The sequence below is a fragment of the Lepus europaeus genome, chromosome 4, assembly GCF_033115175.1.
Source record: "Lepus europaeus isolate LE1 chromosome 4, mLepTim1.pri, whole genome shotgun sequence".
NCBI classification, from domain to species: Eukaryota; Metazoa; Chordata; class Mammalia; order Lagomorpha; family Leporidae; genus Lepus; species Lepus europaeus.
Genome location: NC_084830.1, coordinates 155,532,166 through 155,557,431, shown reverse-complemented (window position 1 = coordinate 155,557,431; position 25,266 = coordinate 155,532,166). Strand labels below are relative to the sequence as shown.

General features: G+C 47.5%; 1 protein-coding gene across 3 annotated transcripts in view; it reads left to right on the top strand.

The window, feature by feature from the left end:
- The first annotated feature begins 13,706 nt into the window (after positions 1-13,706).
- The window catches only part of SNCAIP (synuclein alpha interacting protein), a 169,233-nt gene continuing 157,673 nt past the window's right edge, over positions 13,707-25,266 (top strand). For 2 of the 3 annotated variants that reach the window (XM_062189806.1, XM_062189809.1), the window contains exon 1: positions 13,951-14,022. The gene's annotated coding sequence lies outside the window, so the exon portion shown is untranslated. Of the gene's footprint in view, positions 13,718-13,950; positions 14,023-25,266 lie in introns of those variants that run through there. The other variant, XM_062189808.1, reaches the window with a different exon arrangement.

The following is a 25,266-nucleotide window of genomic DNA, read 5'->3' as shown; positions in this document are numbered from 1 at the left end:
TACTTCCAGACACAGGAATGCCAGTGTCACTCCAAGCAAGCCAGGGGATAACCCACCATGGAAGGGGGTTTTTGCTCCAGTTTCCTTGCCTGAAGAAGGCAGAGGAAACTTAAGAGACAATTGGGTTAGGCTTCAGTAATCTATACCCCAGGAAGGGCTGGTGCAGTCTGTAGGGTTAAAAAACAACATAAAAGCTTAAAAAGGGAGACTAAACTGTCTGGAAACTGTAGGTATTGCCTTGGAAAGGAATTCAAAGAAGGTAAAATAAATGAATCCTGTCCACTGGGCTGATTAAAGAGCAGCAGTTGTGTTGTCGGTCCTGCCAGGACTCAAATGCCCCCAAGAATTCAGAATTAGAGGTGCTTGTAAGCCTCTTGATCTAGACAAATGGACAACAGACATCTGCCTGAAGGGGACGCGCTGTTGTACGAGCTGTATCCGGTGGCCACTGACAGCAGCTGACAGTGAACGCGGCAGACACACAGGTGAAAAGTCAGTCTTCTGCCGAGGCCCGTAAGCCAGAAGCATGAGTCGAATGCACTCCATGAACACTCCGGAAGGCACGTGGGACGGTGGTGCTGGGCCACATAATTCATGCTGATGCTTCATCTCGTTAGCACTTCAGACCCTGCCACACTGGCTGCTGCCTCTGTCGGCAGACCCATGGCACGCAAGGGTGAGGGCAAGGTGAAGACTTCTGATGGCCTTGTCCTGATCATTAGTTCATGATCTCCAACTAGGAAACTGAAGAAACAATAATACTAGTAATCATATTTTTAAAAGGGAAGAATGTAAGAGTATACCGAATGTGATTTATTATATCATGGGGCCTAAAAGCAGAAACTCTTAAGAGAACACACGAAACTAAAGACATACTAGACATCTGTCAAGGCATTGAAATATTAGTCACCCAATAAATAAAAATGAGATTGATCTGTAGGTTTTTGCACGAAAGGATGTCCTAAAATGCCTAAAATTGTTTTTTAAGAAAAGAACTAGGAATAAAATCATACTTTGATACCATTTCTGTGAGTATATATACATTCTATGTAAGGAAGAATATATACAAGAATATATATATTGTATATATATAATAGAAGAATATATACAAGATGGACTAAGGGATGGGTTTAAGAAGAGGCAACATTTTGATTTTCTTACAGAATAGACTTCATTGTGACTTACACTTTTAAAAAATGAGTACAGATTTGTTCAGTAATTTTTAAAACATCTAATTAACTTTTCACTTAAAAAGTGAAATAGAAAAAGAAATATGAGACTAACCGAGAGAGGAGTAGCTGCATACTTTGCATTTTAATGGGCAGAATACATGCATTTCCGGGAATAGTCAGTTTGATTGCAATTGCTTGACTGTTGTTCAGTTGTAGAGGATCAGTTAAACTTGGTATTTTCTCTTTAGCATACACATGTGTGTGAATGTATGTAGTTTCTGTGCATATACTGAGAGAGAAGATATAGATATAATTTCTATTTCTCTTTTTCCCTTCCTTTTTTTTGCTTTTATTACACACTTTTTGTTTTCACTCAAACATCGTGTGTTACTCATGAATTTTTTTAAAGTAAAGTGACAGAGAGAGAAAGGGAGACACAGAGATCTTACATCTCTTGATTCACTCCATAAAGGGTGGCAACAGCCAGTTCTGGGCCAGGCCTAGAGCCCAGAGGCTACAGCTCCGTCCCAGTGTCCCACATGGGCAGCCCAACTGCTTGAGCCATTTTCCATTGTTTTCCCAGGCATGTTAGCAGGAAGCTGTCTCCTAAGCGGAGCAGCAGGGACTTACACTGCCATTCCCATATGTAAATGCCAGCTTCCAAAATAGAGGCTGAACTTGCTGCACCACAACGCTGGCCCCAGTCGTGAATCTTTTGATTAAAGGAGACAGAATCCAGCTCGAATTTGCTTATGCTAAAAAGGTAGCCGGATTGAAATGCTGTGAGCGTGTGAGTAAGATATGTAGGACCTTACATTTTTTCACCAAGATTGTCTTTCTTTTCCTGCTTCTCAATGCCACTTTCCTCCATATTGGCATGATTCTCAACCAGGTTCCTGTCTTAGACTAACAATGATGGTCACCTCAGCTGCCCTAAACTCATGCCACCCTCTGTCTCTTATGAAAAGATTTTGCATGGGCTTCAAAAATCTTTTGTGCAAAAATAAACAAATCCTTTAATTCCACTTTCCATGAACATTTTAAAGTACCCTGTAACGCTAAACGTGGAAGTTTAAATGTGCCACACTCCAAATGAAGAAGTGACAGAGCCACAACCACTTTCTTAGTTTTCTTAAGTTTTCAAGTTTCCCTGATTAGCTTTTTATAATTTCCTTTAAAATGTTCCCACTGGATTAGAAGACAGAGTTGCTTGTGTTTTTCTTCCCTTGTATGTCCTGTTACAGGCAAAAGGCTCTCTCTTTGTCTGCTTTACCCAGCTGTCCTATCTGTTGCCTCTCAATGATTTATCTCCAAAGGAAATTCTGGTAAAATGGAAATTTCTGATTTCTAAAATACCTTATTTGACTACAAGGTACAAAAATAGACCGTTGCAGAAACAATTGTCCAAAGTCTTGAGCTGGCGAGTTATTACATAAAAATAACTTATGTTCTTTTTCCTGAGCCAGCAGCCCTTTAAAAAGCAGGTGTTCCGGATGCTAGTGATGACAAACAGCTTCATGACGACCCGAGGAAGAGCTGAGGACACTGCACTCCTCTGCCAAGTGTGAAAGCCAAGGGGAAAAGGCTCCAAAACACACTTTTCTGTGGCCATCTCAAAATGGCGGAAGCCAGAGGATGAATGTAATGGTGAGCGTGGCATCTGCGCACTCTGACGCCTGGCACGTTTGTCTGCAAAGGCTGCTGCATGCTGTATGGATCTCGTCCAGGGAACAGCTTTTCCTTCTGCGAGTATGAAGATATGATAGTTTCTCTGTCTTCAGCTCCTGTTAAGTAGCACCCACATCTGTTGCAGAGTCGACTTGGACTGGAGCTACTGTCATGAAGTTCTTGTAATGTACACTGGATGCTATTTCCTGATGGTTTCCTTGTTTGGGAAGGAGAGAAGGAAAGAGGCTGGGTGTAGGTTTGGAGTATTGGACATTCTCTTTCTGTTTGGGAAGGTGCAATAGAAATAAAGGATAATACATGCTGCTACCCCTCTGTCACTCAGTACAAGGACAAAATAGTGTTTTGTTTTCAATACTCCCAGTTTCCGTCTCTGGGAACAGATACAGAACACATCAGTAATCTTATTCTGACATTTATTGATGAGTTTTCCACCAAACATTGATTTTTTCCAATACTGTGTAACCATGACATCCATCTACTGCCTTCCCTGTAAGTGGTAGCTGATTGGCCACCTGTTCCCCCTCCCTGCTCCCCGCCCCCTCCCGGACAACATTGCCATTCATTTTGACAGAACGTTTTGGGATGAATGTTTAGGGAGCAGGTGTTATGGGGATGATTTTTCACGAAGAATAGAACTGATCAACATAAATACAATGTGAATGAGATATATGGTTTTAAGTTTTCTAGTAGCTCCATTAAAAGTAAAAATCACACATGGAATTATTTTTGACTATTTAATTCAGTATATTCAAATATGATAAAATTATTAATGCAATATCTACATTCTTTTTCTGTACTGAGACTTTAAAATCTGATATACATATAATACACATGCAACATGCCTCAATTTGGACTAGCTACTTTCAAGTGCTCAGTAATTATCATGGCTGGTAACTCCTATACTTAACAGCACAGCCCTCGAAGAAACTTGTAGGCCATACTTAAAGTATTTGAGGGGTGGGAGTTGGGCACAATGGTTGGGACGCTACTTGGGATGCCTGTGTCCCATATCAGAGTGCCTTGGTTGAGTCTTGGCTCTGTAGCTGGTTCCAGCTTCCTGCTAATGTACACCGAGGGAAACAACAGGTGATGGCCCAATTACTTGGGTCCCTGCTACCTACATGGGAAACCCAGATTGAGTTCTGGGCTCCTAGCTTTGACATGGCCCACACTTGGCTGTTGCAGGCATTTGGAGAGTGAACCAGGGGTAGAAGATATCTCTCCCTCTCTCTCTATCCCCCTCACCCCGCTTGCCTTTCATATAACATGAAAAAACTTTTAAACTATTTGTTGTACATTCTCGTGGTGTTTTATGTAATACTACATTTTTTTAGTGATTCAAGCTGCTGTGAACATAGAATTGTTTTTTTTTTCCTTTTTTAATCCTTGTTTTCTCAAAGCTATATTAAGACTCCTAGTCCTTTTTCCTCAGTATACCTACCAAATGCCATTTCCAAGGTCATGACAAGATTTGAGAAAACGTGTGAAGTCAGGGATGATGAAATCGTGGTGAATTTCCAGGGCATATTTCTTAAGTTAAACTCCACATTACCTAAAACAATTTTAAATATCTAATTATGATTCTCATAGATGTTTTCTTTTTCTTTCTTTCTTTCTTTTTTTTTTTTTTTTTTTTTTGACAGGCAGTTAGACAGAGAGAGAGATAGAGAGAATGATCTTCCTTCCGTTGGTTCACTCCCCTAATGGCCGGTGCACCGCGCTGATCAGAAGCCAGGAGCCAGGTGCTTCTCCTGGTCTCCCATGGGGTGCAGGGCCCAAGCACTTGGGTCATCCTCCACTGCCTTCCCGGGCCACAGCAGAGAGCTGGACTGGAAGAGGAGCATCCGGGACAGAATCCGGCGCCCCGACCAGGACTAGAACCTGGTGTGCCGGCGCCACAGGTGGAGGATTAGCCTAGTGAGCCACGGCACCGGCCCTCATAGACGTTTTCATCACCTCCATGCTTTCCTGCTACCGGACTTGCTCTTAAATTTTTTATTTTGTGTTCTAGTTCTCACTCATCAAGGTTTGGGGAGAATCAGTCTCCCTTCTGCCTCGGCCACACATTTCTACTAGCATGCTTGATCCTCACACCAGGAAGGATGCCTTGGGACCTCTGCTGAGAGGGGAAATGCGGGGGCAGATTCTCTGCAGGTACTTTACTGGGTCAACATTTCCACTCCTATTTCCTGCATTTATGGTTAACAGTGGTGTTGACAAGCGTTTTTGTCTTCATATGTGTATGCCAAGCCAAGAGGCAGATTGCATAGGACCCTCCTTAAATCACGTAGCTGTGTGAGTACTACTCAAACGTGTGCACCTCTGAGTGGTTGTGGATGGACACTCAGCAGAGCAGGCAGCTTCCTGCTCCTGGAAAGTGCCTCTTTACACTGTTGGCTTCTTCTCAAGCTTCAACAGTCAGTCTTCCCTGACTGCCCAAGGTTAGAGGAGGCTCCCTCTTTTTTCCTGCCACAACTATCTGTATGTTGCCTTCACAGCTCATAGCAACACTGAAATGTGCTTGTGTAGGAACTGTCCATAAGGGCATGAGTCTGTTTTGTCTGTTCTTTTCATCTGGGTACACCCTAAATGGTCAGCATAGTGTCCAGTGCACAGCAGGTGCTCCAAAATATTCTCTGCATAAATGCATCACAAAATATTTTGTATTTTTTCAAGATTTGTATTTTCCGATGTCTATCACAGTAATGGCCAACATACCAAAATTTTACTAAATTCTTCCTCAGACTTAAAATATAGCTGACATGCTTCTCACGGAAGATAACTTCTTTTTGAAAACTCTTTCTCTTATGTCCCAGAATTGCCAGTCAAATCACCCTTGGAGGTCTGAGCAGAATGTTAAATGCTATTTACAAACCAAAGTTAAGCATCAAATGAGAAGGATCTAAATTTTAAAAAGTCTTAAATTGTCAGAGAACCAATGGTAATACTCAACTATGAGCCAGAAGGTTTTCCAAATAACGTTTCACATAATTTAAGCGATTACGATAAAAGTAGGGTTGTGGACAACTATATACATACCTCATAATAATCAAGATGTACTATCATTGTCATTTATGGAGCACAGAATTCTGGTTCTATGGTAGGCCATCATGTAGGCAGAGAAAAGATTTGTAGCCAGCGGGGGGCCTGCCCTCAGCTCCAGATTCCACATTTCCAATGCATTCACTCAGTTCTCCCAGGCTTTAAAGAGTTTATTTACTTAACAATGACTTACACATTCTCTTAACGGGTTCAGTTTTCAATTGTTTAAGAATATTAGCCTATTCAATTCTCATAACAATCTTTTAAATTCTCAAAACAGTTTTTTAAAGTGGTGACTATTAACACTGCCTTTTGGAGTTGAGCAAGCTAAGGCCTAGTTACACTGAATAACTGAAGATAATGGGAAGGAGAGCTCGGACTTGAACCCAGGATTTCTGAACCTTAGGTCAATGTGTTTCACCTCCACACCATACAGCTACCTGGGGCTCTGACTTTGAAGGCACTTATTTATTCCATCAACAATTATATTTTTCTCTATTCCCACAAACCTTTTAAAAACTTCCCATGATTAACAAAGAACTTTTTTTTAATCTCTCATCAGCTTTTCTCATCTAATTCAATGTGCATTTTGAGTTTCTCTCCTAGCTTTCTTCTAAAGAGGAACATATGTCCCCAGGCCCAGGAATTGGATACTGGAAGCTATAAATTTGGGTAAGAGAGTAACACTCACAAGATAGTTATATCTAAGAAGACTTGAGCCTTACTTCATTTTTGTAACTAGTGTTTCCTCCCAAAATCTGTTTGGAAATAGGATTTATTCTGTTTTGGAACAGAGGGGATCATAATTATTTAAGCATCGCATTTGCTGACAGCTTTCTGCTGCTGCTCAGAGGGGACTGATTCTAATGTCACTGCGTGGCTTATCCAAGGGGAAAAAGTTTCTGTTGTGTTAACCCATCAAAAGCTGCTTTCAGATAAAGCTAGTGACTAAATGCAGCTATGGCTTTAATAGGATCTAAGTCCCTCTTTCCCATTTCATGGTCACATGCATTATCTGTAAACCTAATTGTTTCCAAATGCATCCCATTGGTCTCAAGGTAGAATCTGCAAGAAAAAGTGGTGAATTACTTGTAAAGACAACAGAAACTCTGGCTCCAACTAAGACATATCTCAGAGCGAGCCACATTCAAAGAGCAGATTAGAAGCTAAGCTACCATACAATGGTAATCAAAACAAAGAAAGGAAACGTCATGGCTGCCTATAGAACCAGATGCAGTTAAATATACACTGTGGTTATAATTGATAATTCATCGATGGAGTACATTTTCCTGAGATTCGCAGTCTGAAACCCAGTGGGGCCATGTGAGTGTGGCATGGTATTGGGAAAGTCGACTTGCCTTCCTCTTCAAATCATTTAACCCCCACTCAGCTGCCCTGCATTCCTTTTCAAAACAGTCTAACCAAATGCCAACACCTTCAGATGGCGATTTAATCTGTCTGTGCAACGTGTGAACTTCTAGTGTCTAAGTGTGCCACTGCCGAGGCAGTCTTTATGTTTACACAATGCGAACTTCATAACACTGCCCAGCCCCACGTTCTCCAGTCTTCAGAGAATTTTCTGACTTCTTTTCTTGTACATGGAAATCCCCAGTCAGACTGCCTTAGATGATGTTTGGTTTTATGCACATAGGCCTCTGATCAGGGAGTCTCTGTGCATGTAGGAAGACGCAAGTGGCCTCCTGGAGGGTCTACCCTCTTTCCTCCTCCTTTGCTCTCCTTGAAGTGTCCTTTTAACATGTGTGATTCACCAGTTTTTGAAAGCACCCATCCTAGGCCCTCACCTTAGAAAATACCTTTCCTAATGACCTAAATTGGAAAGTAGTGTAACCTAGCAGGCAAACTACCAATTTGGAAGCTTTGGAAAACTTATTATTTTCATGTGTAGTCCACACTCGCGAATGTAACTATTTAGTGACTAAGATAGTGTGTGCACCTGTCATGTTGTCAAAGCAAATATGGAGCCCATTCAGCAAGCATTTATATTTATCCTTACGATGGATATTCTGATGTGGGATGGCTATTTATTTCACCAATAGAAAGAAATCTAAGAGAAAGTTGAATAAGCTTGTGCCATTTGAAGTGTTTTAACTACTCCTTGTTTGTTGTTGCAGAGTATTAAACATTTCTCTGCTTTGGGTAGAGCAGGACTTGTCTCCCCAAAAATCGTGCAGATATTTAAATTTATGTCAATGTTAATGGTTGATGGATTAAAGGTGGAGACTTGACTCAATTATGGCATCTGAGGGGCGGGGCTCCTAGGAGGTCATGGGGCGGCCCTCGGAGGGAGGGTGGTTCTTGCTAGAGGTTTGATTATTTTGAGTTTGTGGCTCCCCCTCCCTTCTGCTGCTTTTGCTTTCCAGGGCCAGCCACTATAGACAGCAGATCCTGAACAGTAAATCTCCAAACCGTAAGCTGAAATTCAATCTTTTCTTTCCCAAAGAAGCTCCTCTCGGATATTTTAGTTCAAGTAACGAAAAGTGGACTTATATGCACTCACAAAAATGTTAGCTGTAAAAGTTGGCTAAGTTAAATAACCATTCTATGGCTAAATTACAGGCCCATCATATCAGTATCTAAAGTAGCTGATGAGGATGAAGGAAAGAGACAGGGGAATCCAAGGAGGGGAAGGGTTGCGTCAAAGACAAAAACCAGACAAGTAAGATTTATTTTGTTCCGGTTCATGCAGCAGGAAGAGCAGCGCAGGTCTAAGTTTCAGACTGCTTCTGCAGGCCATTTCGCCTTACACTTTTATGGGGGGACTGGACAAGTTACAGGTGGGCAATTTACAGTGGGGATCGTTTCGCAATCTGGTGGAGTCTGGGTCAGTGAGCTGAGCAGGAAATGTTTATCTCTGTGTCTAGCAAGTTTCGGGGACAAACCGCTTTAATCTCAGCTAACCATTCCTGAGACAAAGGCGGCGAAGCTGCAGGGTCTGTGCCTGCTCTTGTCAAGCATGTCAGACAGAGAGGAAAAGTCTTTGGGGCCTTGTCCCAGGTCAACAAGGCCGCCGTCTGTGTGTCTTATGGGCAGAGAGTTTTGTCTAAGTCATACGGCCAAGGGTAGCTCTTTGTGTGAGCCCTTCCCCAGAACATGGAAAGGTAGAGGAGAGCTTTCTCAGCCCCCGCTGTTGCCTGAGCACCACGGTTTAGGTGGATCTCATCATTGTGCACAGGAACCTGATTAGGACTGGAGGTGTTGGTGGACACACAGGGAGACCTGATGTGACCCAAGGAGAGGCAGTCAAATCGACCTAAAGACAGAAGTCATCCTGGGAGGGAAAAAGCTTTCCAGGCAAAGTTTAAAAAAAAATGACCTGTTAAAGACAATGTGGATGGCATGGCCAGAAAGAGTCCAATCAGCTGTAGAAATACCATTTTAAAGGCTTATAGGTTAGGCCTGGTGAAAATGGGCAAGGATTCTCTCAAGGCCAAGGTGAAGAGGGAGCTCAAGTCTCCCTCGGTGCTAACCTGCAGAAATCCAGCTGTGGATTCCAGTTAAATCCAGTCACAGCAACTGCACCTGACCTATCTGAATAGAGCTTACAGACTCCCCATGGTCTCCAGTGGAAGATGAGCCCAGGGAAAAGACCAGAGGCCCCAAATCAGCTGATTTACACAACGCCCCGTGGCCTCTTACATTCACCACGTATTTTTGTCCCAGGCTGCCTCCTAACACATGGGGGGGACACTCATTTCATCTGATTATAATTTTGCACAGTCTAATTGTTTCCATTAAAAAAATACCAACAAACTTTCTAATAGTCTGCAAGAATGGGTAAAGCAGAATAACAGGATTAACTGGAATCCTAGGATAATCCCAGGGAATCAGATTAGCAATCCATATACTTTGGTCTACACGAAATCTTGCATTAAACAGCTGTTGTGTTAAAAGCAGTTAAGCTGCTGGATTTGCATTTCATCTCCCTTCCCAGTTGTAACTTTACTAAAGGTGCTAAGATAAAGCACAATGTTAAAACTTGATCCAAAAAGAAAGAAGAGAAGAAATACTGAAGGGATGAAAATAATCATGTTAAAGGTAAGAAATGCTCCTGGAACACCAGCCGGGTGAGGAATGCCAATTTCTTCAGGGCCCGGAAGACACTGACATCAACAAAGATTTTTAGAGAAGGAATGGAAGACAAGGGACAGGGCACCTGGGAAGAAGGGTAGGTAACCTGTGATGATGTCTTAAAACCTGGTGGGAACCTGGTAACACCATGTTTTTCTAGAATCATCCCTTTCTTTATGAAACTCAAGTGTTCAGAACCTAGGTTCCTGGCCATTCTTTGTCAAAGTCACATTTCTCTGTGCTTACACCTGCACTTATTTCAGACATCAGAACTACTGTAGGATTTATACTTGTGTTCAGCATCGATTTTTGTACTTCAGCTCTGTGGCTTCTACGTACAACAGCCAGAGAATGTTCTCATGTTTCGTGATGTCTTTAGGGAAGTGGGTACGTCCAGCCTTCCTCCTATCGTCGTCCAGATACGCTGGGTGTACCCGTACTGGGGAGCTGCCTTTCCCTGTCCTCCTGTGACTAAGTGGAGCTGCACGATTAGTCCTGGTCAGTGAGTCGTGAGCAGACGTGAGCTGTGTAAATTCTGGAGCTGCAGCACTTAATTCCTGGCGTGGGACCCTCCACCGATTTCTTTCCCTCACCAGAGTGACCAGCAATATTGCTGTCAGTGGCTGCTCCATTAGTCTGGAGTCTTCAGGTGAGAAAGACATGAGGCAAATGTGCAGTGGACCTGCCACTTTGGGATGGTCAGAGCAAGGAATAGTTTGTATTAACCTATTGGAGTATGGGCTGGCTGTGGTATCACAATTACCACAGCAGAACCCAACCTAGCCTGATCAAATCACACTTTAAGACGATATATGGTCTAACTCTTGATAGAAACAATTTATGGTTACTTTGATATGGTGGCAGCCAGCAAAATAGAACAAACTTGGTTCCAGAATAAAAAAAAAAAAAAAAAGTGGCCTGATCCCACCGAAGTATAGTTCCCAATCAGAAACCAGAAAGGCTCTCAGAGAGACCTCTCTTCAATCACCCAGACTCAGTGAGAATGCTGAGGCTTTACTGCAGAATTGGATGGTTAAGTAAAATCTATACTTAAAGATAGAAAATATTTTTCCATTTGATTACTGGCACTGCTATGATAGTCTTATCCATTTTTTTTTTTTTTTGGTAGCATAATAAAGATACATCATGGAAACTGGGCAAAAGCAGAGCAGGCAGATGTTTAATTGTAATAATTCATTGAACAATTACATGGCAGCTCTTTGGCAGATGATAGGCAGTGAAATGCACTTCTCTACTAATTATTTTCAGTAGCTAACTCTGTCTATAAAAATGTACTCAGTGTTGAGGATCCAAATATGCAGAATATGAACTCCCTGCCACTGTGATGGGAAATGACAATGGAGCAGTAGAGAATAAGAGGTGGACAAGCCGCACAGGTGTGCTGAGGGCTCTCGAGAGCGAACCCTCTTCTGTGGCAGGCATGGGTGGAATACGTGTAAAGGCGGGAAACAGCCCACAGCTATGGCTGCAAAGCCACTCCACTGGTACTAACCCGCCCGTGGAGACAGCTGTTGACCAGAGAAATATCACAGCCCCATGGTCAGTAAGGATGACTCAAGGATCAGGCAAGGGGCCAGAGCTGTGGCGTAGTGGGTTCAGTGTCCCCTTGCAGCACCGGCACCGCAAACGGGCATCTGTTCGAGTCCTGGCTGCTCCACTTCTGAGCCCGCTCTCTGCTAATGGCCTCCGGAAACAGTGGAGGATGGCCCAAGTGTTTGGACCCTGCTCCTGGCTTCAGATAGGTCCAGCTCCGACCACTGCGGCCATCTGGGGAGTGAGCCAGTGGATGAAGACCTTTCTGTCTGTCTCTCCCTCGCTCTGTAACTCTACCTCTCAAATAAATAAATAAATCTTAAACCAAAAAAAGACGGATGTGGAAAAAAGCAGTTTATTACTTGATTTAAAAAAGTCAACATGAGGTACTGGAAGCTGGCATTCCGTCACCCAATCTAACATCTAGCAGCTCTGTTGCAACTCAGCCACGCTTGGGTGTATTATCCACGGGTGGTTTGGATCTGGCAACGGTTTGCACAGGAGAAGCAAACCAACACGCAGTCCAAACCAAAGCAAACTTGCAGCCTACGTGGGAAAGTGTATACAGGCACCGATTGAAATCACAGTGTAAAAATCATCTCATGGAAACAATGGTTTTGAATATGTAATCAAAAACATGCTGGAAACAGAAAAACATAACAAAAGAACTCCAAAAAACAGGGGAAACTATCTGAAACATCTTAAAGATGACTTTGTAACACGACGGCATGCAAAACTGCTTTGGCTATGCAAAAAAAAAATAATTTTTTTCCAGGACAACCCATTTTGTTTTTGGTTCGGACAACACAACCACGCCTTCTCTTGTTGAATCCTTGATACTGAGTTAACACCTGGCTCATTGTTAGAACCAGTGGATTTTTAGGACAGTTGGAAGAGATACATAGTTAGAATTCCTTAGTCAATGATTCTATCAATAAAGTGCAATCTGATTTAATAAAAGAACAAGGTGTCAAAACATTCAAGACGCAGGGACTGGAAGTGCAGTTCTCATTGGTCATGTCAACAGCGACACCATTTCCATCTACTGGATAGAAGCAAGATGTGCTTTTCTCAGAGTTTACACTAGGAAAAAAAAGCATTTTTATTTTAACCAGATGTGAGTGAATTAAACCCAATATTTTCAAGTATTTTTAGCACCCTATGATGTCATCTGATTTTATATTTTCTACAGCGGGATAACGTGTGTTTTTAAAATTGTGAAGCCACTTTCCACCTACGTGGAGTGTCATACATGAGAAATTGCAATAAACACGTGACAACACGGCAGGACACACTCTTCGGCTGCTTATGGAAGAAGCCGAGAGAGAATCTGAGATTTTCAGTGGGAAGTAGAATTCACAGCAAGTGAACTGTCTTCCACCACCTCAACGCCCTGGTCATTTCGGGGAACCCAAGGGCCGGTCCACACAGGTCCGGGGCAGGGACCTACCCTTCCTTGCCCCTTGCTGGGGAGCCTGGACCCAGTTTCAAGAGCCAGTCTTCCCTCCCATCGCGGATTATCACCGTCAGGCCCACGCAGGACACAGAGCCCGCTGCCAGCGCCCGGACGGAGCTGGGGAGCCCGGGATCTCGTCCTCCGGGGCGGGCCTGGGAGCCAGGACGGCCCCACGCCGCCCAGGACCGGCCACCTCCCCGTGGCCGGGGGGCAGCGCCCGGGGACCCGAGGGTGGTCCTCAGGGGCGCTGCGGCGTCTCGCCCGGGGGAGAGAGATGTCTTCCACACCGTGGAGAGCTTTGCTAAGGCGGCAGCCGCCAGGCGGTCGTCGCGAGCCGCCGCCGCCCCCAGCCCACCGATGACAAAGTCAAGTTCATGCAGCCGCGCGTGGACGTGGGCACCCCGAAGGGCTGAGGTGCAAGCCGCGACTTCACAGCGAACCTCCTCCTCCTCCTCCACCCCCGGCACCGCGCACGGAGCCCTCTGAGCCGCGCCGGGCGGAAGACGCCGCTGTCGCCGGACCCTGCCCGAATTGCCCCCTCGCCCCGGCCCGGGCGTGCGTGCGCGGGGCGGCCCGCGGTGAGGGGCGCCCGCGTTTCCAGGGGGCGAGGCCGGCGGGCGGGGAGGAGAAAGTGGGACGCGGGGGGCAAAAAAAAGTAGGCGGGGAGGAGAGGCGGGCCCTGGCTGGGGACGAGGCGGCGGCGGCGGAGCGAAAGGTAGCGGAGAGCGAGCAGGTTGGCGGGCCGGGCCGCGGCGCGGGAGGGCGGGGAGGGCGCGGCCACGCGGGCGCGCGGGGCGGGCGCGGCGGCCCCCGCAGCCCGGCCTCCGGCCCCCAGCCGTGTGTGTCCGCGCCGGCTCCGGGGCTGCCCCGCGCCCGTGGGGGGCCCGGGCTCGGCCGCATTGTGACGTAGCGGGGCCGCGGCAGCGCCTCCGCCGCCCGCCCGTGCGCCTCGTCGCGCCGTTCCAGCTGTCCGTCCGTGCGTCCGTCCGGCTTTCCACGCGCGCCCCCCGCCACCCCGCGGTGAGTCCGGGTCCCCGAACCCGCCGCGCGCTCGCTCGAGCCTTGTCCAAGTTTGCACCAGGCGACCCCGGGCGCTGTCGCCCCTCGCTGCCCCAGCCCCGGGCCCCCTTTGTGCCGCGAGTGGCGCGGCCGCGGCGCCCGGGCCCTGGGCGCGGAGATCGCGCCAGTCGCGGGTATTCTTCCCGCGGCCAGCTCGGCTTGTGCGGGCTGCGGGCGGCGGCGCAGCGGCGGGCTCGGGATAGCGGCAGTGCCCGGCGCCACGGTCCGCGGCGAGGGGCGCCCGGCGCGCAGCCCCCCGCGCCCCCTCCGGCGCGGTCCTGCGCCCCGGGCTCGCGTGGCGGCGCGGGCGGGGACCGTGTCGCTGGGCCTTGGCTCCGCGGGGGCGAGGACGTTCCCGTGCAGGTGGTGAGTGGGGGGCAGCGGTTCGGGGTGTGTGTGTGTGTTGGGGGGGGGGGGCTATTGTCAGCTGCCACGTTTTGTGTATTTCGTTTTGACGAAAAGAAAAGGGAAAATTGCGAGCCGTTGCTGGCAGCCATACAGTTTCCACAGGAAATACTAGCATTCTTTGAGGAACACGCTGCTGCTCGCGGGGAAGGAGAAAAGTCTTTAGGAAACAAAAAGGCAGCGGCATTGTTGCCGGTTCTCAATGGGCCGCCGGGAGGGGGGAAGCGCGTTGTTTTTTCCTGTGGGAACCTCGCTTTCCTTGGGAAAGTTCATTAGGGAAGCTTGGCACCCGGGGCCACGTTTGGCCAGCTGGAGGCCAGGCGCTCCTCTGGGCGATGACTGACAAGTGCCCATCAAAGAGCCCCGCTGCGGGGCAGTGTCGCCACACACCACGTGCCGTGGAGCGCAGCCCAGGGCGCACTTAGCAGACACATCAGGGCTGCCTGGGGAGGTTGAGGAGGGCTGCGTGTGTGCAGGCGTGTCAGGTCTCCCAGGTGTCAATCCACACACTCTGCAGACACTGCTTTCATGCCTCGATCCTCTGAAAGGCAAAAAAAAAAAAAAAAAAAAAAAAACCACAACAAACTATATCTTCTATCATGGAGCATGGAGCGCTGACCCCAGTTCCCATTTGCATTGCATTTGTACATCTTGAAAATTTCATTTTACTTTATTGATTTGTTTATTCATTTGAAAGGCAGACTCACAGATGGGGGAGAGACCGAGAGAGACAAAGGTGTCTTCCATCGGCTGGGTCACTCCCGGAATGGCCACAGCGGCCGGAGCTGGGCCAATCAAGGCAAAGAGAAGAAGGTGCAGGACCCAAGTGTGCTAACGTATGCATTCTTTGAGGGTGGGCTGCCTTCTTTTTTTATGATTTTTTTATTTGCAAGGGAGAATTATGGGGAGAGAGATTCCATCTACTGGTTCACTCCCCAAAGGGTCACAAAAGCCAGGGCTGGGCCAGGCTGAAGCCAGGAGCCAAGAACTCCATCCTGGTTTCTCACATATGTGGCAGGGGCCCAAGTGCCGTCTTCCAGAGCCTTCCCAGGAGTGGCACCAGCATGTTGGGAAGTGGGACAGCCAGGAGGTGAACCTGTGCTCTGGTATGGGATGCTGGTGTCAGGGATGGTGGCTTAACACCTGCCTCTAGGCTATTTCTGATGCATCTCAATGTTAATGTACATACAGCTTGGTTAGGGGGTAGGGAGACACCTTGAATGTGTTTCAAGTTTTACTACTTGAAAAAGGTGTGGTGGTTTGGTCTCAGTCACAGAAGCCCCTCTGGAGGGCGTAGTAACTGAGCATTGTCAGTGGCCAAAGATGTGTGACTTCTGCGTATGGAATCAGAAAGGATCTTAAGCTATAAGGATCTTTGGACATCACAGAAATAAAATATAGAAAGGATTTAAAAAGAAGGGATGTTGTTTTGAATGCAACTTTTCTTTTTTCCATGCAGGTATTTTGTGGGGGAGGGAAAGGCTGTAATATAGTAAATTGGGAATGTTTTAGTAATTTGACATTTACTGTTTGTTGGTGTCAAAAGGAAGTGACTAGAGCAAATGAATTTCTCTGCTGTACCCCAGCTTTGCTATTCCCAGGCCCTTGCTGTAGTGCAGGTATACATGGAAATGCAGAACAGAGGCCAAGAATCTGTGTGTATTGTTTTGGAAGGGGTTGTAGCAGTACTTTACTGCTCTTAAGAGGAGGGAAACCCACACAAACATTTAATACAAACAAATGATCTTTGATATTATCACAGAAAGCCTGGAGCCATTTTTCTTGCCAGATTTAAGGCATTTCTTGTCAAAGAGGCATTCTCCCAAGGAACAGGTGCGTCATTATAAGAAACACAAGGGAATTTCTCTTTTAAATGCAAAACCTAATTGAAGAGCAACAAGAGGATCGGTGGCACTTACAATAGAAGCCTTGGTTTTTGGCAATCTGTCAGCTTACAGTTGGAAACCACATAGGAAAAATGCATGTCTTGGAAGAGGCTAATATCCTGATAAAACTCAAATAGTTGTTTCTGTGAAACTTTTACCCTCACGTGCTTGTTTCCTTGTGCTCCGTTGATTGTTGTGCAGATTCATTTGCAGGAGGTTTTTTCCCCCCGCAAATGAATCCACAAGTTAGCTGCTGAAGAATATGTACTGTGCCTGAGTTACCCTTTTTGTAGGTGAGACTACTAAATTTCAATTTATGACTTACATCCTAGTGGCTTTTTAAAGCTTTTAAAATTAACGATCAAAATGTATGCTGGAGTGGTGATTGTTAATTGATAGGATTGGCAGCTGGGCCCCGGGGAACGTGCTGATGGAGTCCTGAATAGTCATTCACTGTGCGCATGTGTGGCGTGTAAAGACGAGCATATGCAGTGTCTTCACAAGGAACTTGCGGAGTGGGGAACACATGAAAAATCAATCATGACACAAAACAGGAAGGAGACAGGACGTCTTGTGATTAAGTACCCAGTATGCTAAATAGGAATTGAAAAGGATTTGGAGGAGAAAGGGACCAAATCAGCTTGCATGTTTTATCTCTTGTCCATGATGCAGATCAGATCACCCCAAGGTGTGGCTGCCGAAGGCAATCCCTGTAGCTCACCATTGTGTTGGGCAGCAGCTGGGCCTGGGTTCCTGGGTGCTTCTCTTGGCGGTGTTGAGTGGGTGCCCCCAGGCGTCATTCAGCTGGTGGGATGGTTGTGGATAGCCTTACTCATGTCTGGCAGCTCTCAGGGTGCTGGCAGTGTTCCGCGGTGAGCAGGCCCTGTCCCTCCCACGCTGCACTAGACCAGCCAGGGCTGCTTTCTGTGGCATTCAGCAGCGTTCCGAGAGCACGGAGAGAACGGAAAGAACCGGCCCCTCTTTTAAGCCTCTGCTGCCTGCCATCAGCTGTTCTCCTGGTGACCATGTCAGGTCTCGAGATCACCTGAGATTCCAGGGCTGTGGGAAGACTCAGCCTCAGTGGAGAGCAACCTCTTATGTCTGTGAAGAGGAGGGGATAGCTCAGGACTCCTGTTAAGGAGTTGCTGGTCGGTCTTTGTCCTGCAATCTGTTCTGCAGACCATGGGTGGAAGAGGAGGGGCGCGTGGTAGGTGCAGCTCCAGTCGCGTTCTTTGGACGGTGGTGCTGGCAGGGCTTGGTGACAGCAGGCAGAGTCCTTGGAGTGTGGTTGGGAGGCGAGGCAGCCTCCAGCCCAGGTGGAGGCAGGGGATGGAAATGAAGGGGTCGATGTGGGAGATCCCATGTTTAGGATTAGGTGACTGATAACCGGGGGTTCGTGAAAGCCCAGACCCAAAATCACTCTGAAATTTTAAAAAGCTGAAGTGGCTGGAAGACTGATTGTGTTGTTGTGAGAAATAAGAGAAATCAATAGGTGATTTATTTTGAGGGAAGGGAAAAATTCAGTACCAGAAAGGTTGATTAAAAGAGAGAAATCGGATGGGAAAGTACTCTGTGAACGGCAAGTGTATGTTATGAGTGCTAGCCGGCGTGTGGTGAAGCACTCTGTGAACGGCAAGTGTATGTTATGAGTGTTAGCCGGCATGTGGTGTTTCAGGTGCAGTGCCCTGTGGTGTGTAGGTTAGTTGCTGCCATTGTAAAGCAGAAGGTGATGTTGAAGATTCCTGGACATGTCAGAGGGAAGCCAGCAGGATCACTCGCAACGTGGAAACAGCTGCTCTGAGGGTCAGGGCAGCAGAACTGATGTTGTTTGTCCCATGGCATACCCAGCGGTCTGCCCTTGGACCCAGCGTCTCAGGCAAGAAAGCACTTTGGCCCAGGTGAGTGGCATGCCCATGCCTGTGCCAGAGCATCGGGGAGCATCGGGGACAGCCCCATCAGATGGCACACAGTGGGCAGCGATGTCAGCAGGAGTGGTGCTGGACACCAGAGCCAGCAGCTCACCGTAGACCTTCAGGCCTTGTGGAGAAAAGCCCAGGGCCAGAAGTGCCCAGTTAGGCATGTTTGCACAGAGACACAGGTGTATTGGTGCAGTCAGATTCGTGCTGGTGCTGGGGTTTCTTGGGGAAAGTCAATGAAGGAAAAAAGGTCTGGCTAGCCCAGTGTGTCATCCAGGCTCCTCCATAAATGTTAGTGGACGTTTTATTAGAGGGGAGAGGAATTCTAAACACATTGTCTTTCTCTCCTTCGCCTAAGGCTCCTTCGAGTTGCTGCTTTACCTGTCTCATTTTATAGATGGCCAGACAGAAATTCAGGTGGTGCCCTCACCTCCCAAGTGCAGCTGTTGGGCCAGACAGGAGCACCTGGCCTCACTGACGTCACACAGTGGTCGGTCTAAACAACTCGCACAGCTGCTCTGTATGCAAGGGGATGGTCCAGCTCAAGCCCAGCGTACACTTTTATAGTTTTTACTGCGTGAGGCTAAGAACCCTGAAGATACTCCATAAATGTTAATTGAATGAATGAATGTCCCATTATCTGGTGCAGTAACGTTTTCTAAACCAGTCTGGTCTGCCTTTTCATTATTCAGGGCAGAGTTTGCTATAAAGTCCCTAAGTGCCTTTTGTAGATTTAAATGCTTTAAGGCACTCTCATCACAGTCACAGGGTTTTTTTTTTTAAATCTGCCACGCATGAAAATACACTTTTTTGTTTTTCAGATTTGAAACAGAATTGTCTTTCCTCTTGCGTTTGTCAGGCTCGTGGTTCTGAGTTGACAGAGCCCAGCTCATACTGCTTAGCTAAGGAGGGGTCATGTACAGACCCCAGTAAAGAATCCAGTTCTGATTGCCAGCCTTCTTTGTGGTCACAGAATTGTCATCCGCAGCTTCGGGCTTAACCCCTGCAGGAAGAGCGAAGCATTCAGGATTGATTGATTGCGGTCACCTGTGGTCACACATGCATGGCTGGACCAGGTCCTGCGGCCAGAGACTGGAGCCTGCCACTTGGCTCAGCTCTGAGTCTATGCTCGGTCCTGGATCCTTTGGGAAGGGGAGGGTAATTGTGTGCCGAGTGGTGCTGGGAGGACGCTGGGGCTTGGGGTGGAGGAGGTGCTGGGAAGGGCGGTCAGCAAAGACCTCCTAAGGCATACAACCCGAGAGCAGAGAGGGGTGGCTTTAGAAAGACAGTCTGGTGCAGAGGGAGTGTACGCAGCACAAGCAGAAGTGGCGGCTGTCTGCTGCTCCGTGTGTGTTCCCGGGGAGGACGCATCATCTCTCACTCTACCCTGAGCCAGAAACCTGGGAGAAGATCGACGTCTGTCCTCGCCACCACTTCAGTCACCAAGGCCTCCTGCGAACCAGGCAGAACCTGGTCAGCCCCGGGGAAGCCCAGCTCCCAGTGTGAATCCCAAGGGTCCTGCCCTCTTCAGGCAGGGCAGGGCGTGGGTAGGCGAGGGCACGTGGCTTCTAGCCGCTCTGGCCTTGAAAGTATCCTGCATTGTGCTTTCGCATGGCTGTTTTCTCACTACAGCATTTGGTGGATCCCCGTGCTTATCCTGGTGCCTCCCAGCCTGTAAGGGCGCCATAATTTTTAAATGAATGAATGAAAAATGCACACTGAATTGTTCATGTTTAGATTTTCCGGTGGTTTTAAATTTACCGTTTCCTTTCACTTGGTGCACACGTTTGTGTCTTAGAATTTTGAATGTGGACACAAGATCTCTTAGAACACTTGGAAAAGCTCTGACACCTCTTCAGTAGTGTTCCTATCTGTGTGCCTACATGTTTTTACTTGGTCACTAGACAGGACCTTAAGAAAAAGACTGGAAAATATCAGTGGCCCAAAGTAAATGTCTAAGCTGAAATCTGTGGTTCAGAGACCAGGTGAGAAATCATTTCCTTCCTGCCATCCCAGAACCTGTTTAATAGTGTCTGTCAGATCCTCTCTGCCAAGGGCCTCCTGGAAGCCTTACAATTGCTTTCTTTGTTTTTGAGAAGGCAGAATTACACTTACACACACACACACTCACACTCAAACGCATATTTTATCTGCTGGTTCACTCCCCAGATGGATGCAACAGCCAGCACTGGACAAGCCCAAGTCAGGAGCCAGGAGCCAGGAGCTCCTGTGGGTGCAGGAGCTCAAATAATTAGGTTGTCATCTACTTGAACCGGCACCCCTATGGGATGCCGGCACTGCAGGTGGCGGCTTTACCCGCTATGCCACAGCGCCAGCCCCGGTCTTGTTCTTAAAAGATGAAGTGACCTCTGCTTTGGAAGACATTTGGCACCAGTGGTAAAGCCGCTGCCCCGGACACCGTTTATCTTACTGGAATACCTGGGTTGGAGTTCCAGCTCTGCTTCTACTTCTAGCTTCTGCTAGTGTGCACCCTGGACTGTTGTGTGTAGTCCACTCCAGCTCTGCTTTCAGCTCCAGCTTCTACTAGTGTGGATCCTGGGAGGCCACAGAGACGACTCAGGCACTTGGGTCCCTGTCCATCCAAATGGAAGACCTGGATTGAGTTCCTAACCCCAGCTGGGTCCAGTCCTGGCTGTTGCAAGCACTTGGGAAGTGAAATAATGGATGAAAGAACTCTATGTCTTTGTCTCTGTCTCTCTCTGTGTGTGTATGTGTCTCTCTTTTTCATATTTCTTTAAAAAATACTTATTTGAAAGTCAGATTGACAGGAAGACACACACACATACATACATACATACACATACACACACACACAGAGCTTCCATCCACCGGTTTACTCCTGAAATGGTTACAACAGACTGGGCTGTGTCAAGCCGAAGCCAGGGGGCCTGGAACTCCATCCAGGCCTCCCATGTGGATGGCAAGCACCCAAGTATTTGGGCCATTTTTGACTGCTTTCCTAGATACACTAACAGGGAGCCGGGTCAGAAGCAGAGCAACCAAGACTTGAAATGGTGCTCCACTATGGATTGCTGGAGCAGGACATAACCTGCTGTACCACGACAGTGGCCCATCTCTTTGTCTTAAATAAAATAAATACTTTAAAAAATCCTAAAACATCCTAGCTGCCTCTGTTGGCCATCAGTTAAGACAGAGAGACTCCGGGAAGAGGTACATTGAGGAGGTGAGTGCTCTGGTACAAAGTTGAAGTTAGAGTGAGTCTCTGCCTGAGACATCTGTTTGCCGTCCTTTGATGTGCTGCTGTTGGCCCCATAGAGCCTTTTTGGAAGGTTGTCTTGCTGTGTACAGGGTGCAGGCTTCTGGAGCAGGTGTGGACAATGCTGGTTTTGAGTCACTCATGAACATATTTCAGGAACACATAAAAGGAGCTGCACACTTTGGAAGCCCCAGGCGCCCCATGGTTGTTAACCCGTGCTCAGTCTGAGCACCTTGTGTGGTTCTGATGAAGCCTCTGTGCACGCATGCCACGCTGTATTTCATTTCAGAGGTGTCAGGGATCTATTGTGTCTTGTCTTTGGATTTGCTGGGACTCCATGTGCTCCGGGTTAAAAACCCTGGTCAAAAGCCGCCATCCAGAGGAAAGATACTTGCCATTGTGAGTGTGTACATGTAAATATTTATCGAGTGTTTGCCATTGGCCATACCTTAGTGAGAGAAGCACAGGAGAGCCCACCAGCCCTATGGGTCGTGCATTCTGAGCCCTATTTGAAGGATGGAGGATGAGGCCAAGAGCAGGAACTTACTCAGTCTTCCAGCTGGCAAATGGTGGGAATGGAATTCAATGCAGAACCCAGATCTGGTCCCGGCTGCTTCAGGCTGCCTTCCTGTTCTCTCATCCTCCCTGTGGGACAGAAGACCTGTGCCAGGGCAGCCTGGGGCCTGTGTGAGTCCAGACTTCCCACAGCCGCCAACATCCCCATTGAATGTAGGTTAAGTGTCTGCTTCTGCCACAGGCACCTCTGGCCTGTGTCCAGGGTGGGAGGCAGGGGACTGTGAGGTTCTCAGCTCTGGTTCACCCTCACAGCCTTCTCACACACAGTGGAGAATACCACGAGAGGGACAGCACTACAGGTCCGGTCATCTGCAGGTGAATTCCTGTCTCATTCCCAACAATAAAGTGACTGCAGAGTCTCCCTGTGACCCTGCCGTGGACCTTGACTGAGGCCTCTCTCTGCCTGCTCTGCCCTGCGGTCACAGCGTGGAGCAGACAGATGGGATCCTAAGCTCGTGCTACTTACATTTAGCTTCTATCTTGCCAGGAGGAGAGCTAATAAATAATTTAAATAACGTGTTAGAAGTTTTACGAGAAAGGAAGTATTCGACTAGAGTTTCTTTGTGTTTTGCAGCTTTAAAACTCTCGTCCTGAAGCCCGGCCTCTACCTCTCCAGGATGTGCCCAGGGCTGTGGGTTTCTGCAGACTCACTTGACACAGTCAGGGGCAACCCCTAGACCAAACAGCTCCTCTCAGTCTCCCCACTGCAGCCGAGAAGGCGTGAGTGACCAAGTGCCCTAACCACAGGCAAAGTGAGGACAGGGCTAACGCACTGGTCATCCCTGGTAGAATGTTCCTCACTGCCAACCGCAAGCTGCTTCTGGTTTATTCCAGATGTTGTTATCCCGGCCTTTATGACCTGGGCTTTCTTTGCTGGAAATGAACCCCGGAGCCGAGCTGCCCTCAGGAAACGAGCGCCTGCCAGCCAGTGCATCCTCCTGGTAGCCCTGATGGCTTCCCTGTGTGCTGGCTTCTCTTCCTCAGTCCACAGGCAGTCTCCCCCGGGTCCCCCCACACACCCTCCCCCCATCACCAGCATTGTCTGCTCGTGGCTTAGACCAGCCCTGGCAGATAGAAATGTGATAGAACCCATGAATCCAAGCCATGTGGATGATCTTGCGTTTACTAGTAGGTGCCTTAAGAAAAGTAGGTTTAGTTTTAATAAATTCTCTTCAGTGGAATATGTCCAGAATATTAGTTTTTCCATATGTAATCAGTGAAAAAAAGATCATTAGCCAGATACCTTATGTTCTTTTCTCTTTTTCATACTGTATCTTCATGTTTGGTGTTTTCCACCTACCCTCAGACCTGCCACGTTGTCAGTGCCCAGTAGCCACAGTGGCTGCTGGTCCCCTAGCCAACAGCAGGTACAGACCCTGCGGGGTCCCCAGGCAGACTTGGCCACCACCCTCGTATCTCCGTGGGCACTCAGTTCTAACCTCTGCTCCTGCCCATATAGGACACACCCACGGCCACCTGTGCACTCCAGCCTGGGCTTGTGAGGTGGGAATTGTGTCTCTGTCATCTTCCCTCCCCTAGCGATGGCACTCAGTGTTTGTAGACCCAGAAGTAGCACTCAGCCCTGGTGACCACGTGCAGATAAATGAGGAAGGGTTATGTGTGGCCCAGGCTCTGAAGGATATAACATGTAAAGGATGTCTTGGAGCCCTCATTTCCATCTCCTAGCTCCACCCGGGGCTGCAGAACCAACCTGGAACCAGATTGCACAGTCACGTGAGCCTGTGCACATCCTGTGTAGCTTTTGATTTCACCTCTTCAAATATCGAATACTAGAGGAATTTGCAGTCTTAGAGATTAAATTATAATAGGTTTCATTAACAGGATATATTCTAGTAGGTTTCAGAACAGGACAGAATAAACACAGCAACAACGACTTTTCTAGCCAGCAAGTCTGCTGCTGAGATTACCAAAGGGCCAGCTGACGTACGGAACACTAACCATGCAAGGGCAGACTCACAGTGCCAGGGAGCGACAGAGCCATTACTGTGACTGTGCTGTGCTTCCAGCGGCTCTGGCGTCACTGTCATCCCCTGAGAGGCTGGGAGATTTATAGCTTGCATAGGAGGTTCGACTCTGCAGATCCAGGATTTAAATCTTGCAACACTTCTCAGCAACTATTAAGTTTGCTTGCTTATCCCCAATGATAAGTATCATTAAGATAATTTGTAGGGGGCCAGCGTTGAGCATAGCAGGTAAAGCTGCCACCTCTGATGCCAGCGGCCCATGTGGGTGCCAGCCAGTTTGAGTCCCTGCTGCTCCACATCTGATCCAGCTCCCTGCCAGTGGCCTGGAAATCAGTAGAAGATGGCCCAAGTGCTTGGGCCCTGTATCTACATGGAAGGCTCAGAAGAAGCTCCTGGCTTTTGGCTTCGGCCTGGCCCAGTCCTAGCTGTTACGGCCATCTGGGGAGCGAACCAGAGGATGGAAGATGCGTCTGTCTTTATCTGTCTCTCTTTCTAACTTTGCCTTTCAAATAAATAAATAATTTTAAAAAATGATTTGTAGAGCCAAATCTAAATGATCAGTAGTCCTGGACTGCAGTAACCAGAGATTCAAATAAATTCAAAGTTTGTAAATGGAAGGAGGTACTCATTTGATCTACTAAGTCACAGAAACTTTTTAAAAGGGATTTCTACCTGAGAAAAGAGTATCATGCTCTCAGACCCACTTGCCGTGTGCACAGAAGTTGAGAGCAGAATCAGATCTAAGCTCAGCTTCTCCACTGATGATCAGCGTCAACCTGCATGGCTCACAGACCTGCTTCAGGGTTTGTTTCTGAGCATGTGCAGAAAACCTGTGTCCGGCTGTCCCTCATCCTGTATTAGGAGAATGAATGAAGTTAGAAAATGTTTTGAACGTTCCTCAAAAAAAAAAAAAAAAGCTATTGGAATAGCTTGAGGGTGAGGTGTACTGCCAATATTTTTGTAGAGTAAATTATTAAAAGTTGGAAAGATCATAATGTACATCACGTAGTCACAGAAGCCACGTTTAAGTGATCTGGTGATACTGTATTTCATAAGAGGGAGACGGTTCAGGACACACAAAGCCTTGCATCTGTTGGCTCCAGCTTTTAGAAGGCTGCTTTCATTTGGGTCCCTTGAAAAAGAACTTTTGGGCCCCTGCATCCAGAATTTACTTCTTCAACTACGTCGGCTCTGGAGTG